Genomic DNA, 14,702 nt, shown 5'->3' on the forward strand with positions numbered 1-14,702 from the left:
TGTCCTTATTTTCTTTCTGTCATTTATCATCCATGTCGAATGGAGAATTGGTTCTTTCAGTGTGTACCTCACTATATGTTTCTATATGTTTCTCTTTGTCTGTGAGCATCAACCTCACCTTCTTTCACTCTCTTGGATCAACTCTTTATCCACCTCTCTCGTTTGACATTTCTGTTCTGGAAAATATGAAATTCAGAAAAAGTTTGAGAGTGGCGCTGCTGAGATGTTTTTAACCTGGTTAGCATGTCTAAAATTGGCTTATATTCTCTAGATAATATATCCGTGGTGAGGACTGAGGTGAGGAGCCGTTACTTCCCTCAAAGAACTGTGAATGTTCAGAAGAGTAAATAGAATTTCTAATCCATCGCAAAATGATTCCATCATACTTAGGGGATTTATAATTACGTCTTTACTGATAGCGTGAAATGGTCGTAGCAGAGAAAGATGGTCTTGAAACCAGGATAGCCTGTCAAGTGGACAGGCACCAAGTAATGCACGGCGCCACCAGCTGGGCTACTTATGCCCATCAAGATACCCATTGCCTTAGCGATTCAACACAGTAACTTCGTGTTTTTTTTTTCTGTTTCTATGTTGTTCAATGAGAATTCTAATCACCTTCTGCCTTTGCATAAACAGACAATTGACAACTGAACAGTGTCCAATGAAAACTCGGAAAAAGCGACAATCGCCTATTGTATTGGTTTAAAAGGGATATAAACGAACTGGATAAAAGTGATGTGTGAACAAGTTTAAACAGCGGGCAATAAACTCTGACCCATTAGCTCCAACACTGAACCTTGGAGCACAATCTCCACACTCACTTCGTACCTCGTGCACATCTGTCATCATTTCCTCTCACTTTTTCTTAGTCTGTAAGTAGCTGCTCAAACCACAACTCCACAGAACTTTGGCGTTACGCATGGGCGAGGTCAAGAGCGCAATAGTTAATGTGTACGACCAGAAGAGTGTAGGTTGGAATCCTCCTTGTCTCGCGTGCAATTCACAGCTTTTCTATCTTTCTAAGCTAAGTTATATCAATGTCCTGAAGCGGAGATGAGGTTCGAATTCCTGATGTGGAGGAAAGAGAATGACTTCATTTTTTCACACAAGCGGTTTGTTGGTTTATTTCAGCTCACCATCCATTTTACGTCTCAGCTGTTAACAGTAGTTCTCATTTTCTGGGTCATTACGTTACAGACCACCAAACACTGCCTTGTGTCAGAAAACAAAAACAAAACATGTATCTGGGGAAGGGGAGCTGACGTGAATAAATGGCACATGTGGCTAACTGTAAGCATTGCTGTCAGCTTCCCTGCTGGTCAAGTGGTAAGATTCAGTGCTCTTGCGGTCAGGGAAGTGGCCTGTCAGTCGTTATTCTTTAGTTACAGTTATTGTCAGTTTAAATAAATTTGGCGTAATGTTTAGAAGTGGAATTGTGTCATGAACTGTAAGAATTATTCCAGTAAGTGTTCCAGGAGATCAACTGTAATTTCCGGACGCGTAATCAGTGCCAAACAAAAACGGACGAGGCATCCGGAAAAGTGAAGGACCATAGTAGATTGTGAGAGATGACTTCAGACCTAATGTTGTCTGTGTCAACCTGGGTGCTGAAGACTGGTTTTCACTGTTTACTGTGGCACACAGAGAACTCTGAATACATCAGCCAAAATGATTCATCTTGTTTAATTTTGTTCGAAGAGAAAAATGTTTTTAACTCGCTTGCAGGTTAGTGACACAGCTTCACATTGAGACTATACGACTTGGGAGGAAAAGTCGCCCATTCAACCCATCGATCCAGATCCCCGATTCAATATGAGCATGGGTGATCTGATAATAATCAACTCCACTATCCTGCCTTTTCACATTGTCCCTCAGTTCCTAACTGATTAAAAAAAAAAAATCTCTTGCATCCTTGTTTATAGTGAACGACCGAAAATCTATAGGACCCTGTGGTAAAGAACTGCAGAGATTCACAACTCTCAATTAGGAAAAAAAAATCCTCCTCATCTCTGTCGTAACTGTACGATCTTAGACTGAGAATCTGCTTTCTGGCCTAAGACTATCTCAGAAGTGGAAACAACCTTTGGACATCGAAGATGTCAAGACCCCAAAGAATTCTGTGTGTTTCAATGAGGAGCGGTGTTTATGTAGTCCTGCATCCATTATTTCGGAATAACTGAATACCCAGGAGCAGAGGACCATGCCTTTGACCTTTTACCTGTGCTCGGCCTGTTTCCTGAATTTATACTCAAGCCTGCTGACAGGGTTGGTGCTGTTGTTTTCTGCTCAACTGACATCTACATTGCACACGTCGATTGCCAGCTCTGAGATAACTTATCCTATTTCCTCCAGGACCATGACCCCACAATGCAACATCAGGCCACTGTCACTAACCACATTTTATCTGATGACCTTCCCACCACTGCTTCCAATATCATAGTCTCCCAACCAAACACAGCTCGATTGTACCTTCTTACCAAAATCTACAAACATACTGCCTGAGTAGACCCATCAGTTCTACCTGCTCCTGCACAACAAAACATATCTCTTCCACCTTCAACACGTCTTTTCTCTCTACCTATCCAGTCCCTTCCAAGTTACATCTGCAATTCCTTCAACGTTTTATGTCAATTTCGGTATTTCCAGTTAGCGCCGTCCAACCATCTCCCCTTTACCGTTGAATTGCATTCGCTGTGCACGTCAATTCACCATTCTGACAGTCTCAAGGCACTCTTTTCTTTTCCTAGAAACATTCCTGAACCGTTCACATCAGCCATCACCGTCCTCTGTCCTGAGGAGTGAGACTTCAATTCTGAACAACTTCTATTTAAAATTCTCCCACTTCCTTCAGGCAAAAGATGTGACCCATGTGTATCCACAATGGACTCAGTTATGCATGTCTGTTTATGGGATACGTGGAAGATTTCTTGTTACAGTCTTATTCATTTGCCACCACAGCTCTTCCTGCGGTATATGGATTATGTCATCACTGCTGTTTCCCTCTCTCGTCCAGAATTGGAAATGTTTGTCAATTTGCCTTCGTATTTCCACTCCAATCTCACATTCACCTGTTTGATGTCTTACGCCTCCCTTCTCTTCCTCGAAATCTTTGTTTCCATTCCTGGGAATAGGTTGCCCACCAGCATCCACGACAAACGAATCAACATCCAGAGTTGCCTTGACTGTACATCCTCACATCCCACTTCCTGGAAAAATGCCATTCCTTTCTCCCAGTCATCTTTGCGTCTGTTCTGATAATGGGAGCCTCGATGATAATGCCTACAAACCATCTACCTTATTCTAAAAACAAGTTTCCCTCGCAACATACTTAACAGGGCATGCAGTTGGCTCCGAGTAATCTCCTACGCTTCAGCTCCCGACCCCTCTGTCCGCTCCCACGAAAGTGAAAGTGTTCCCCCTCGTTCTCATCAACATCCCACCAGCATCCACATTCAGAGAATTATTAGCTGTTATTTGCACCACATCCAACGTGATAGAGCCACTGGAAACATATTCGTTTCACCTCTTCTGCCTGCTTTCTTCAACAACATTTTCATCTGGAACACAAAGTTCCACTTTTTCTTCACTCCCATCGCTCACCACAGTCCCACTGCACCTTCCCATGCAACTTCAGAAGGTACTACCCCTGACTGTTTATTTTCTTATTTATCAATATCTAAGTGCCTAAGCAGACCTTCCAGGGTGAAGCAGTACTTTGTCTGCATTTCATCAAAATAGGCTACTGCATTCGCTCTCTTCTACATTGGGAAGACAAAGTGTAGACTGTGAGACTGCTTCACAGTTCAGCTACGTTCTCTCCGTGAAAAAAACACTGAGCTTGCTATTGTCTGCCACTTCAACGCACCCACCTTCTTCGCTGACCAACGTCTCTTTCTCAGGCTTGCTGCAGTTCTCCAGTGATTCTCGGCGGAAACTGGGAGAACAGCAGAGATAGTAAGAACTGCAGATGCTGGAGAATCTGAGATAACAAGGTGTAGAGCTGGATGAACACAGCAGGCCAAGCAGCATCAGAGGAGCAGGAAGGCTGACGTTTCGGGCCTAGGCCCTTCTTCAGAAATCAGAACAGCACCTCATTTGCTGTTTGAGAACTCTACAGCCTATACAGACTCAATATCGACTTCAACAATTTTTGAGCTTCAGCTGCATCCCTCCGCATTCCCCCCACCTCATATATCAGGCCTTGTTATCAATGAGTAAAAGAATCATGCAGCATGGAAACAGACCCTTTGGTCTCGCGAGTCCATGCCGAACATTATCCCAAAGCAAAGTAATACCGTCTACCTGCTCCTGACCCATAGACCGCCTTGTTCATTTATTTATTTAAGTGCCTTTTAAACTATATAATTGTGCCCACATCTACCACTTCCTTTGTTATGCACTAATAGTTCTAATTAGCAGTTATTTATTTTCATAGGATGACCGTTGTCCTCATTTTTCCTCCAACTGTGTTTGCCTCTCTTCCGGCTCCATATCAACCCTTAGTTTACTCCTATTTTCTGCACTAAAGCCAACTGTTTCCTCGCTGCTATCAGTTCTGAAGCCAAATCATTAATTCTGATTTTCCTTCACAGATACTTCGAGCATTTTCTGTTTGTGTTGCGGAAGAGTATGCGATTTGGTACCCATTCCGTGTGATGATTTCATCCAAAACCATCAGCAATTCCGACACAACTGTTCTGTTTTCACTGTTGGCACTGTTAGGAATTCCAAGTCGTTTTCAAGGTTCTTACAAGAATAACAAATCGCCCTTCAATTGCTGGAAATTAAACTGAGTTTGCGGGACTGAATGCCGCAAATCGTAACCACTAGAACCCCAGATAAGACGCCTCCCAGATTTTTGTCCTTTCTTAATGACACAGCTTTTGATCTCTTTATCTCAAATTATTTTCACTGGAAATAGGTTTCTTCACTAGACTGATCCATACATCGCGTTTTTTACTGCACAGATTGTCAGCCATTCTTGTAGGTGCCAGTCATCAAAGTTCATCTATTCTAACTTCAGTTTCCAGCATTTGGACTCTCACCGTGTGTGCTCATCTAAATGGTTATTCAACGTCTATCAGGTTTCAATGGAAGACAAAAGCCTGCTTCAAACAACAATAGAATCGATAGGTACTCACTGGAGCATAAAATCCACACTTTTCCCTTTGAATACAATTCTGAAAGCCCGAAGTTTTAACTCTGAGCTGTTTCTCACCTTCACTCATGTGTGGTTCAGTGTCAGTCTATCTTCGAACGGCACTGCGAAGGACTGGGGACGTTCCACTTCAAATTCCACTAATTACAGAAATATAATTGTCTTTTCAGGAGAGAAATAGAAAGAGACAAAATAGAATAGAACAGACTTTAGTGCCACGTGCACTCGAATGAGTGCAGTGAAAAGCTTTTAATGTCACCACTGTGGCTCCATCTTAGGTAGAGGACACCTAGATAAAAATACGTCGGTGTTTGTTACAGAATTGAACGACTAGGCAAAAATCGAGCGTAGGAATACGAAGTTTTAATAGTACTCAACAATACTCAATGTCCTGACAACGAACGAAAGCATCTTCAAAATGCAATCCAATTCGGTCCATTTAGTCTGAGGCCGTGCCAGCCAGGCTTCAGAACTCAAGGCCTTGGTGTCTTCTTGCGCTCCGGCCAAAGACCCACTACAACACCTGATCTCATCAGTTCGGAGTCGATTTGGACTCCCTCCGATGCCAGTTTGCAGCCCGCGATTTTGCAACGACGGCTTGCCTCTAGAAATTGTCTTCAAGACTGCTCCAGGCTCGCAATACCTCCCGCATCGGGCTTCGAACCTCAACGCGCCTCCAGCGCTCATCTGTCTGGCTGACAGGGCTCAGAATGCCTCCCATGCCCAGGTGCGGCATTTGAATTGCCACTAGAACTTTTCTCTCTGGCTGGCCTTCCATTGGATTTCCTCCCACACCAGGGTCTGACGGCATCTCGCCTCTGGAACTCTCCTTGTGCCCTGGCACGGTCTCTGACACGTCTCTCGCGCTGGTCTACACTGAGGTTCACCTCCTTCTTTCTGCATTTCCCTGCGCGTAAGTTTAAGAAGTTAAAAGTTGATGGGAGAGAGGGGAAGAAAAGCTGCAGAAAAGAGAAGAGAAAAGAAAGAAAAATGAAAAGGAACCGGTAAAGCAGAGGATTTCTTGCTGAAGCGATTTACTGTGCGGTCATCTTGCACTGAAATCAGCTCTTGCACCAGGTATGCTTCATGTTTGCTCCTGAAGATGGGCCACTGCACTCTAAACGTTATCTCTGCTCTCTCTTCACAGATGCAGTCAGACTTGTTAAGTTTCTCCAGCCATTTCTTCCTCTTTTCAGATTTACAAAATGCACGGTTCTTTGTTTCACTTTAACCAGATGCGATATTATTCATCAAAAGTGTGAAACACTTTTTTTATGTTTTGTTTTTGGTTGATTTTATTTTCTGTTATAATGCATACCATCATAAAAAGCTGGAATGGATGGCAGAGAGACGTACAAGCAGTGAAAGACAGAAGTTTACTGAGAAAGAGAATGTAGAATGTAATTTTAAGCAAGTGTCATTGATTGGAGCATAACTGTCATTGGTTCTGACAGCGTTGCAAATCCTCTCCCTGAAAAACTCAGCTGAAGCTCTCAATAAGCGATGTCTGACTCTGAAATGAGTTTATTGAAATAATGAAAGCCTTCTGGCTTAGTTTTTGTATTATAATCTCATCCTAACATCATTTGCTTACCGTGTTTTTCCTCCTGTTAACGGTCTTCCTGCCTGCTGAGTCGATGGTAAAATAGTTAATATATCATCCAGGAGTTATATGTTCTCGATGAGTTTTCGATCTTTCTGAATTTGTGTTACAGGATTGGGTGGCCAGAATTCAGTGTCTCAGGATTCATCTGAATTCATGACTCCAGAAGCTCAGAGGATGATAAGCGAGTGTCATTACACACAGCTTTTCATTCTGCAGTGCTGTTCTGGTACATAAAATAGCCCGAGGAAACTCCAAGATACTTCCTGAAAATATATGTCACGGGGGATTAACAAAAAACTTCATACATCACAAACAGGTTCTCTGCTGCGTTAAACAAACAGAAAGACAAAACGTTTGCTGAATGTATCTTCGGGACTCTTCTATCTGACAGCATATTTTATTTCTCTGACGTGCCGCTCACTTTGATACAGAGGTATGTCGATCAATTCCAAACACATTCGACCCCCTCCCCACCTAGAAAGTCACAGTAGTGCACAGCAGAGGATTCAGTCACACTAATAAACAGTACCAATAATTTCACCTACACAGGGACCTTCTGCAAAAAATCACAGAATCCCTACAGTGTGGATGCACGTTATTGATTCCAATAAGTCCTCTACAGCCCTTTGAACATTAACCCACTGAACGCAACCTATCCCCATGTTTTCCACCAAATCCAGATAGCCTGTACATCCCTGGACACTGTGGGGAATTTAGCATTCCCAATCCACTTCACCGACACATCTTTGGATTGTGGGAAGAAACTGTAGCACCCATGGGAAACCGTGAGAATGCCCAACTCGACACAGAAAGTCACACCAGGCTGGAATCGTACACGGCCTTCCAGCAGCGTGAGGTAGCACTGAGTTACCATATCACCCAAAAGGCATAGCAACCAATACAGACAATAAGGAAAGCCGATGTTGACTGGTGGACTTATAGTATGTAATCCTAACTCGTATGTTCACTGAAACAAGCATTTGTAAATTTATTCATAGAGTAGAAGTTATAGATTTCGTACAGTGTTCAATCAGGCCGTTCGGCCCATCGTGTCCAAACCGCCTTTTTCCCACCAAGAGATAATCCCATCCGTGTAACCTTGCGTCTCTCAAGGTTAGCCCACTGAACTCCTCAAACCTGGCCACCCGGGGGCAATAGAGCATGACCAACCCACCGCAGCTGTACATCTTTCGACTGTCAGAGGAAACCGGCACACCTGAAGAAACTCACACAGACAAGAGCTGAATATCTAAACTCCTCACATATTCGATCGTTTTTTTGTCTTTTAGAGCAATTTATCTGTATGCGTGTAATATTGGTCAACCATCCCGCATTTCCAAAATAACTTTCATGAAACGTTGTATTGCGGTCTGTTTATGAAGTTTATTTGATCGGAGTGTATTGTTAATTCATCCACAGTGGATGCAAAATGAGCGTAGATCTCAAAGGATTGACACTGATATTTAACATAAGCCCGAAACTTAGAGCACCCTTCGGGATGTTCGTTCAACACTGGCATTTGTTCTGTTTGCAGGAAGAATCCTGGACAATCAATTGCAGCTCCTACCAAAGAGACTCCGATACATTGCGAGTGGACAATCTCCACTGGCTGTGGTCTCTTCAGGATTTTGTCTCCATTTCGGGCTTCAGGATTACAAATGCCGTCCATTACACAGTCTTGTGTCTCTGCAGAAAGTTGCAAAAATCACATTTTGTGTATCTGCACGGAAGTCAATCAAAGCCAAATCCATCAACAAATTTAGTTTGATTAGTCACTGTGTAGAATTTAACTTTTTCCATTGTGTACTGGGAAAACAAATCCTGAATCTTCCACCCCAGAACCTGGTCGTGGCCAAACCCAGAACTTATCTACAGAGGACCACTGCTTTAATCAGTGAAGGAAATAAATTAGGTGCCCTGACTGTGAGAGACTCCAGAATCAGAGACAGTGTCAGTTATTTCTGCGTCGTGAGGGCACAGTGTTGCAAACATACGTCGATCTTGCACAGAAACGTGCAAAGAGTGGAAGCCCGCTATGCTGTACTTCAAGCAACAGCGAAGCCTATATCAGAGTTCCATAATATGATGTTGCTGGGTAATTGGCGTAAAATAAAATGACAATTTACATTAGAGAAAATATTAATGAGGGTCAGTCGTGAAGAGACTGGAAATATGCATAGATAAAAAGGAAAAGAAATTTACTGGCTAGTTGTTAGCGCGGAAAAATGAGGATATGAAGACGTACAGTAATTATAGGTGCAGAGGACAGTATGTTAAGAAAACGTGGAAGGAAGAGTGAAAGACAGTGAAGCATATCGAACGTGATTCAGAATTTAAGATCAGTTTGAATCACAACTGAATAAATCTTGCAAAAAGCAAAGTGGCCTTTCGTTTCTTTTCGAATTACAAAATTGAATTGTCTCTAATAGCTGATAATTCGATATTGCTCCATCTCCATAATTTTTAATTAAAAATGGCAGAATAAAATTTAGTTCGTGAAAGGAATACGACTGTAGTGATGATAGGAAGCAACATAATTAGGCGGATATATAATGCTATCAGCAATCATAAGCTGGAGTACTGAAAGTTGGGCTACCTGTCAGATGGCAGGGATAAAGAGATCTCCTCCGGATTAGGGGAGATCTTGGAGTGGGAGGGATGGGATCCAGTCCATGTTGATACCAAAGACATTGATACTATCAGATGCAGCACCTCTAGTATAAACGCAGAAGTTACATCTAATATGTTACAATGAGTCCGGTTACTATGAATCTTGCCTGTAGATGCAGCAAAAATAATAACTCCCTTTACGCTTAAAATCATTAAAATGTGATTGTGTTTTTCATCATTGATCTATCCAAATTCCTCAGGTGCAATGACCCACTGTATCAGCTGCAAGGAGCTCTGATAGTCTGATAGACTGGGGAACTCGAACAACATGAACTCCTTTCCTTCTCTGGATTTGAATACGCATAAAGAAAAGCTGCTCAGCATCAACATTCAGTTTAATTTTTCTCCAATATCCTGTTGTCGGATGAACAAATTCATTTTGTTATTCCGCTCCACCCCATTCCCGTGAAGCAGAGCTCAAAGGAACTTGAATGTCATTGGTTGAATTGAAGAATAAAGGAGCTCAAAGCACATTGTGTGTCCCCTGATGCCTACGCCAACCGGGAACCAGTAAACAGAGGCTCTGAAGTTATTCAAAGTTTTTCCAACTCTTGAAAAAACAATTTCAACTTCGACCTGAAACGTCAGCTTTCCTGCTCCTCTGATGCTGCTTGGCCTGCTGTGTTCATCCAGCTGTACACCTTGTTATCTTCAGCTTCGGTCATTTCTGCTGAAATTCACCAAAATTGTCCTGCAAACATGTCGCCGAAAGCTCTGCTTGTAATTCTGAAGCTCTTCTACCGGTAGGTTAACAAATAGTGTGTTTTTGTACTTCAGTTATTTGTCAGGATTTACATATACTCGAGCAGTTCAATGAACATCGAGGCAGCCATAAATTCAACACCAATAAAGATTTTTTATATGATCTAAACTTGCCCCAGAGTGAAGCGCAGTTTGGTGAAACAAAGCGAACTTCCCCGAGTGGGTGACAGTGGAAGAGATAGACTGGAAATACAGACAGGGCTGAGACCATTGAGATGACACGGCAGAGGAAGGATTTGTAAATCCACTGGTCGTTTTTAGTTTTCCTTTCAAATCGCGGCAGTAAAATGGGTAATAACCCTGTTAGAAGATGTGCTCTGTCTATTAAAGGCTTATTGTTTAATATGTCGAAGCCTTTCCACTTCATCAACTGAGTTGTGTGTATTGGATTACGAATTAAATTTCCTGCTTTATTTTCCGGTCATTGCTCAAGGTGAGAAGTCGAAATTGCGTGATATGAATAATGACGCGTTATTCCTTAATTTACTCTTAATCTTGGGTCTTTTAGAGGACTTGTTGAGGAGATTCCGTCTCACAGACACCGGCTTCAATCGAAATCAACGAAAGGGATGATGTCCAGTTGTTCTGCAATTACACAGCTACGAAAAGCTGCCATCCTAGCCTATTCTGTCACCGTTAACAGTGCTGTGGTTCCACGGAGTTTGTGCTAAAGAGAAAGGAAAATATTGACAACACAAAGTGGGATTTCTGAGGAGACCATTTTTTGTCAGCGTGATAGGTTCGGTGGTCCAGGATAATGCAGGCTTACTTTAAAATATCAAACAGGAAGTGAGATGTAACTCAAATGTGAAGAACACTAACCAAATGAGCAGATTCACTGACAGCTGATGGAAGAGTCAACACGATCAGTGTAGTCTCAGTCACATGTGTTTCCCGCTTGCTGGCTTGTCTGGAAATTAGCTTTCTTTACCCGTCACGAAAGTTTATTGAGTCTTTGCCAGTGGTTTACATCTGGGTATATCAGTTATATAAAGACTGGCTCATTCACCTCCTCCTTCTGGTGACTTTTGAGAGAAACCAAGTCCTATTGTGATCTCAATTTGCCTTGCACAAGTTGAAGGTGTTTTACCTCTTGAGCCGCTGAGATCCTTGTGGATGTAGGGCCACACACAGTGCGTTTAAAAAGGGCATCCCAGGAATTTGACACAGCGGCACTGAAGAAACACATATTGTTCAAAGACAGCATGGTGCCTCACTTACAGCGAAAGTTACAGTTGATATTGTCATTCCGAAGCTCGGGATTTTACACCGGATTTGGTTTATTCCCAGATCAATATCTCCCACTGAATTCCATTCGTCTAACCATTGAGTCACTGTTATCTGTGACTCCGGCGAGGTTTCCCTTGTTGGTCAATGAGCTAACGAACTGACACTGAACTCCATTTCCCCAAAGTAATCCACAGATCCATCATCTTATAACAATGAATTCTGTTGTTACTGAACAAACGATTACAGAAAATCAACTCTCCCTGTAATGTTAAACTAATTTCAGGCACGTATCCTAACAGATTTTATATCGAAAATGTTGTTTCATTTCTCCCTGCTGGGCCCTATACTTATTTCCGCCTGACGTGAATACATTTAATCTTCAAATTTTGAATCTGCCACGAAGGAGAACAGATGATGTGTTATCTACACTTTTCGTTATTTATGATTTATTTGTTCACAGTTCCCTGGAACAGAGCGAAGGAAGGAGTGTCAAACATCCCAGGATGACTTGTGAAAAGTTGCCATTAGCAGTAGCTCAACACCTGCAGAGCACGAAGAACATTCTGTAAACCAACCTGGCGTTATGAACTAATTAAGACTCTTTAGAGCTGCAGCAACCCTTTCACCGTTTGAAAGTCATGGGGGATGAGGTTGTAAATGTCTACGCATACGAAGTAACATGGGGTGTCTCAGTTTCAACGATTTTTTAATGAAAAAATAATTGGAGTGCAATCAGTTTTCAAAGTTAGCATTTTTATTACGTAATATTTTTGTTGTAATATAGTGTCAAAGTCTTAATTTCATTGCCTGAGGTGCAGTGTGCACAGACACTGCAGAAACCGTGGAAACACTTCCGTGACTGTACTTCTTAAATCAGAGATTTCAAAGGAGAACTAGTTAATGACTTGAAAGCGGATAAGCTATGACTATGTCAGCGCTAACTTAAGGTAGAGCACGTGAACGTCACTATTGAACATTGCGAGTTCAGAGAACTGCTCCCTGCAGAAACTGATTCTTTCCATCGCTGACACCAGAAATATTAACGAATTAACATTCCAGAATGAATCCTTACATTTCAACATTCTGTCTGCGAAATAATGTTTTAATCCTGTCATCGAATTTCAGCATAAATTAATAGTTGATCGACTCCACCACAGATAATCAAGCAAAATGGATGGATTTGATGTATGTTCCCCACCATAAGGGTTAACGGTATGAGTCCGAAAGAACTGATCTCCACGGGCTGCACCATAACAGCTTTTCTCAGTAGCAGTATCGTCGCTTATGAGGTTTATCCGAAGCACGATTATTGCTTATTCGAAACTATCCCCAATAGCGCACTGTGCCAACTTGCAATCCAGTCAGTCAGGGCAATTTTTAATGGACTCTCCGGAGACTGTTGTGCATTCGCCCAAAAAAAAATCATGAAAGCAATTCAGACAATGCTACCACACTAAGTTTGCTTAAAGTAATGTCGTCGTTCTGGAAATGTGACGTAAATGAGGCAACCACTTAAAAAACTCCAGCAGATGTGGTAGCATTTGTAGAGAGGGAAACACCGTCAACTTTTTGGGGTCTGATATGAATCTTCTTCAAAATCTTTCCTTTGTGCGAAGTGCTCACAGTTTTCATCACAAATAGTGACAGAATGGTTAGTTAACAACAGCGTTACCCATGCTACTGAAATGCATGGATGAAAATTAAATTTGTAATATCTGATTACCTGATATTCGCTCACTGTTTTAACATGTTCCTGCCTTTCTCAGAATGACCGGAGTTGCTCCTTTTCATTGATTTGGGAATTTGTCCCGTTTGGACTTTTCCATCATCTATTCTTTCATTTTCGTTTCTGCTGTTAGCCTTTCCCTATTCGTCGCACAGTTACTGCACGACAAACATGCCCACAAGAAAACTGTTGGACTTCCTCAGAAAATGCGTTTCTTAGATTCTTACTTTTTGTCACCGCCTCCCTCGGTGTTTCCATGGAATTTTTGACAATGATGAACGGTGACTCCAGTCTCGAAGGAACATCACATCCAGTGTCCCCAAGTATGAGTGATGACCAATTCCCCCAACTGGGCTTTTTTCCCATTTTTCTGTCAGGCAAAGAAACCACACAAAGACAAACATTTTTGGCGAAACTCGAAAGGTCAGTCAGAATCACTGAAGGGAAACATCAGATTTTTTTTAAATTAGCACTTTTTCACTCTCTCTTTCTTATTAGACTACAACCATCAACTTTACAATTTAAAAAGGACTTTGTCAACTCTAGTGCTGCTCCCATTGACCTGTCCTGATGAAATAATTTGCTAAAACGCTTGTGCTTACTTTCGTTCTGTCATTTGCCATCCATGTCGAAAGCAGAATTGGTCCTTTACGTGTTTATCTGTTTATATGTTTCTATCTGTTCCTCATTCTCGCAGTGCGTCAAACTTACATTCTTTCACTCTCTTTGTTCCCATCTCTCCACCTCTCTCATTTGACATTTCTGCTCTTTGGAAAGTCTGAAACTCAGAGAAAGTTTGTGGTTGGCGCTGTTGAGATTTTTTTCTTAACCTGGCTGGTCTGTCTCGAACTGTGCTCGCATTCTAAAGATAGTATGCCCGTGGTGGGGACTGATGTGAGGATACGTTATTTGCCACAAAGGGCTATGAACGTTTAGAAGTGCAAATAGAATTTCTAATTCATCCCCAAACCAATTCCATCATAAGTAGGGGATTTATAATTACATCTTTACTGTTGGTGTGAAATTAAGAAATAGTCACAGCAGAGAAAGATAGATTTGAAACCAGGATCACCTGTCAACTAGACAGGCACCATGTAAGGCACATCGCCGCAAGGTGGACTATTTATGCCCATCAAGATACCCATTGCCTTCGCAATTCGAGAACAGTAACTCCGGGTTTTTCTGTTTCAATGTTGCTCAGTGAGAATTCTCATCACCTTCTGCCTCTGCATAAACAGACAATTCACAAATGAGCAGTAAACACTGAAAACTCGCGTAAAGAGACAATCGACTTTTGTATTGGTTTAAAAGGGATATTTTCACCTGTTAAACTAACTGGTTAAAAGTGATGTGTGAGCAAATGTAAACAGCGGGCAGTAAACTCTAACCCATTAACACCTACACTGAACCTTGGAACACAAGCTCCACACTCACTTCCTGCGTCGTGCACACTAATCATCATTGTCTTTCACTTTAGTTTTAATCCGTAAGTAGCTGCTCAAAACATAACTCCACACAATGTAGGCGTTAAGCATCGGCGGGGTCAGTAG

General features: G+C 42.0%; 1 non-coding gene across 1 annotated transcript; it reads left to right on the forward strand.

Annotated features, from left to right (window-relative positions):
- Positions 1-12,681: 12,681 nt before the first annotated feature.
- On the forward strand, positions 12,682-12,822 carry LOC125487613. The gene has a single exon (XR_007265982.1). It is a non-coding gene; the product is annotated as a U4 spliceosomal RNA (small nuclear RNA).
- The last annotated feature ends 1,880 nt before the right edge of the window (positions 12,823-14,702 follow it).

The sequence above is a fragment of the Rhincodon typus genome, chromosome 42 (assembly GCF_021869965.1).
Source record: "Rhincodon typus isolate 14 chromosome 42, sRhiTyp1.1, whole genome shotgun sequence".
Classification (NCBI taxonomy): domain Eukaryota; kingdom Metazoa; phylum Chordata; class Chondrichthyes; order Orectolobiformes; family Rhincodontidae; genus Rhincodon; species Rhincodon typus.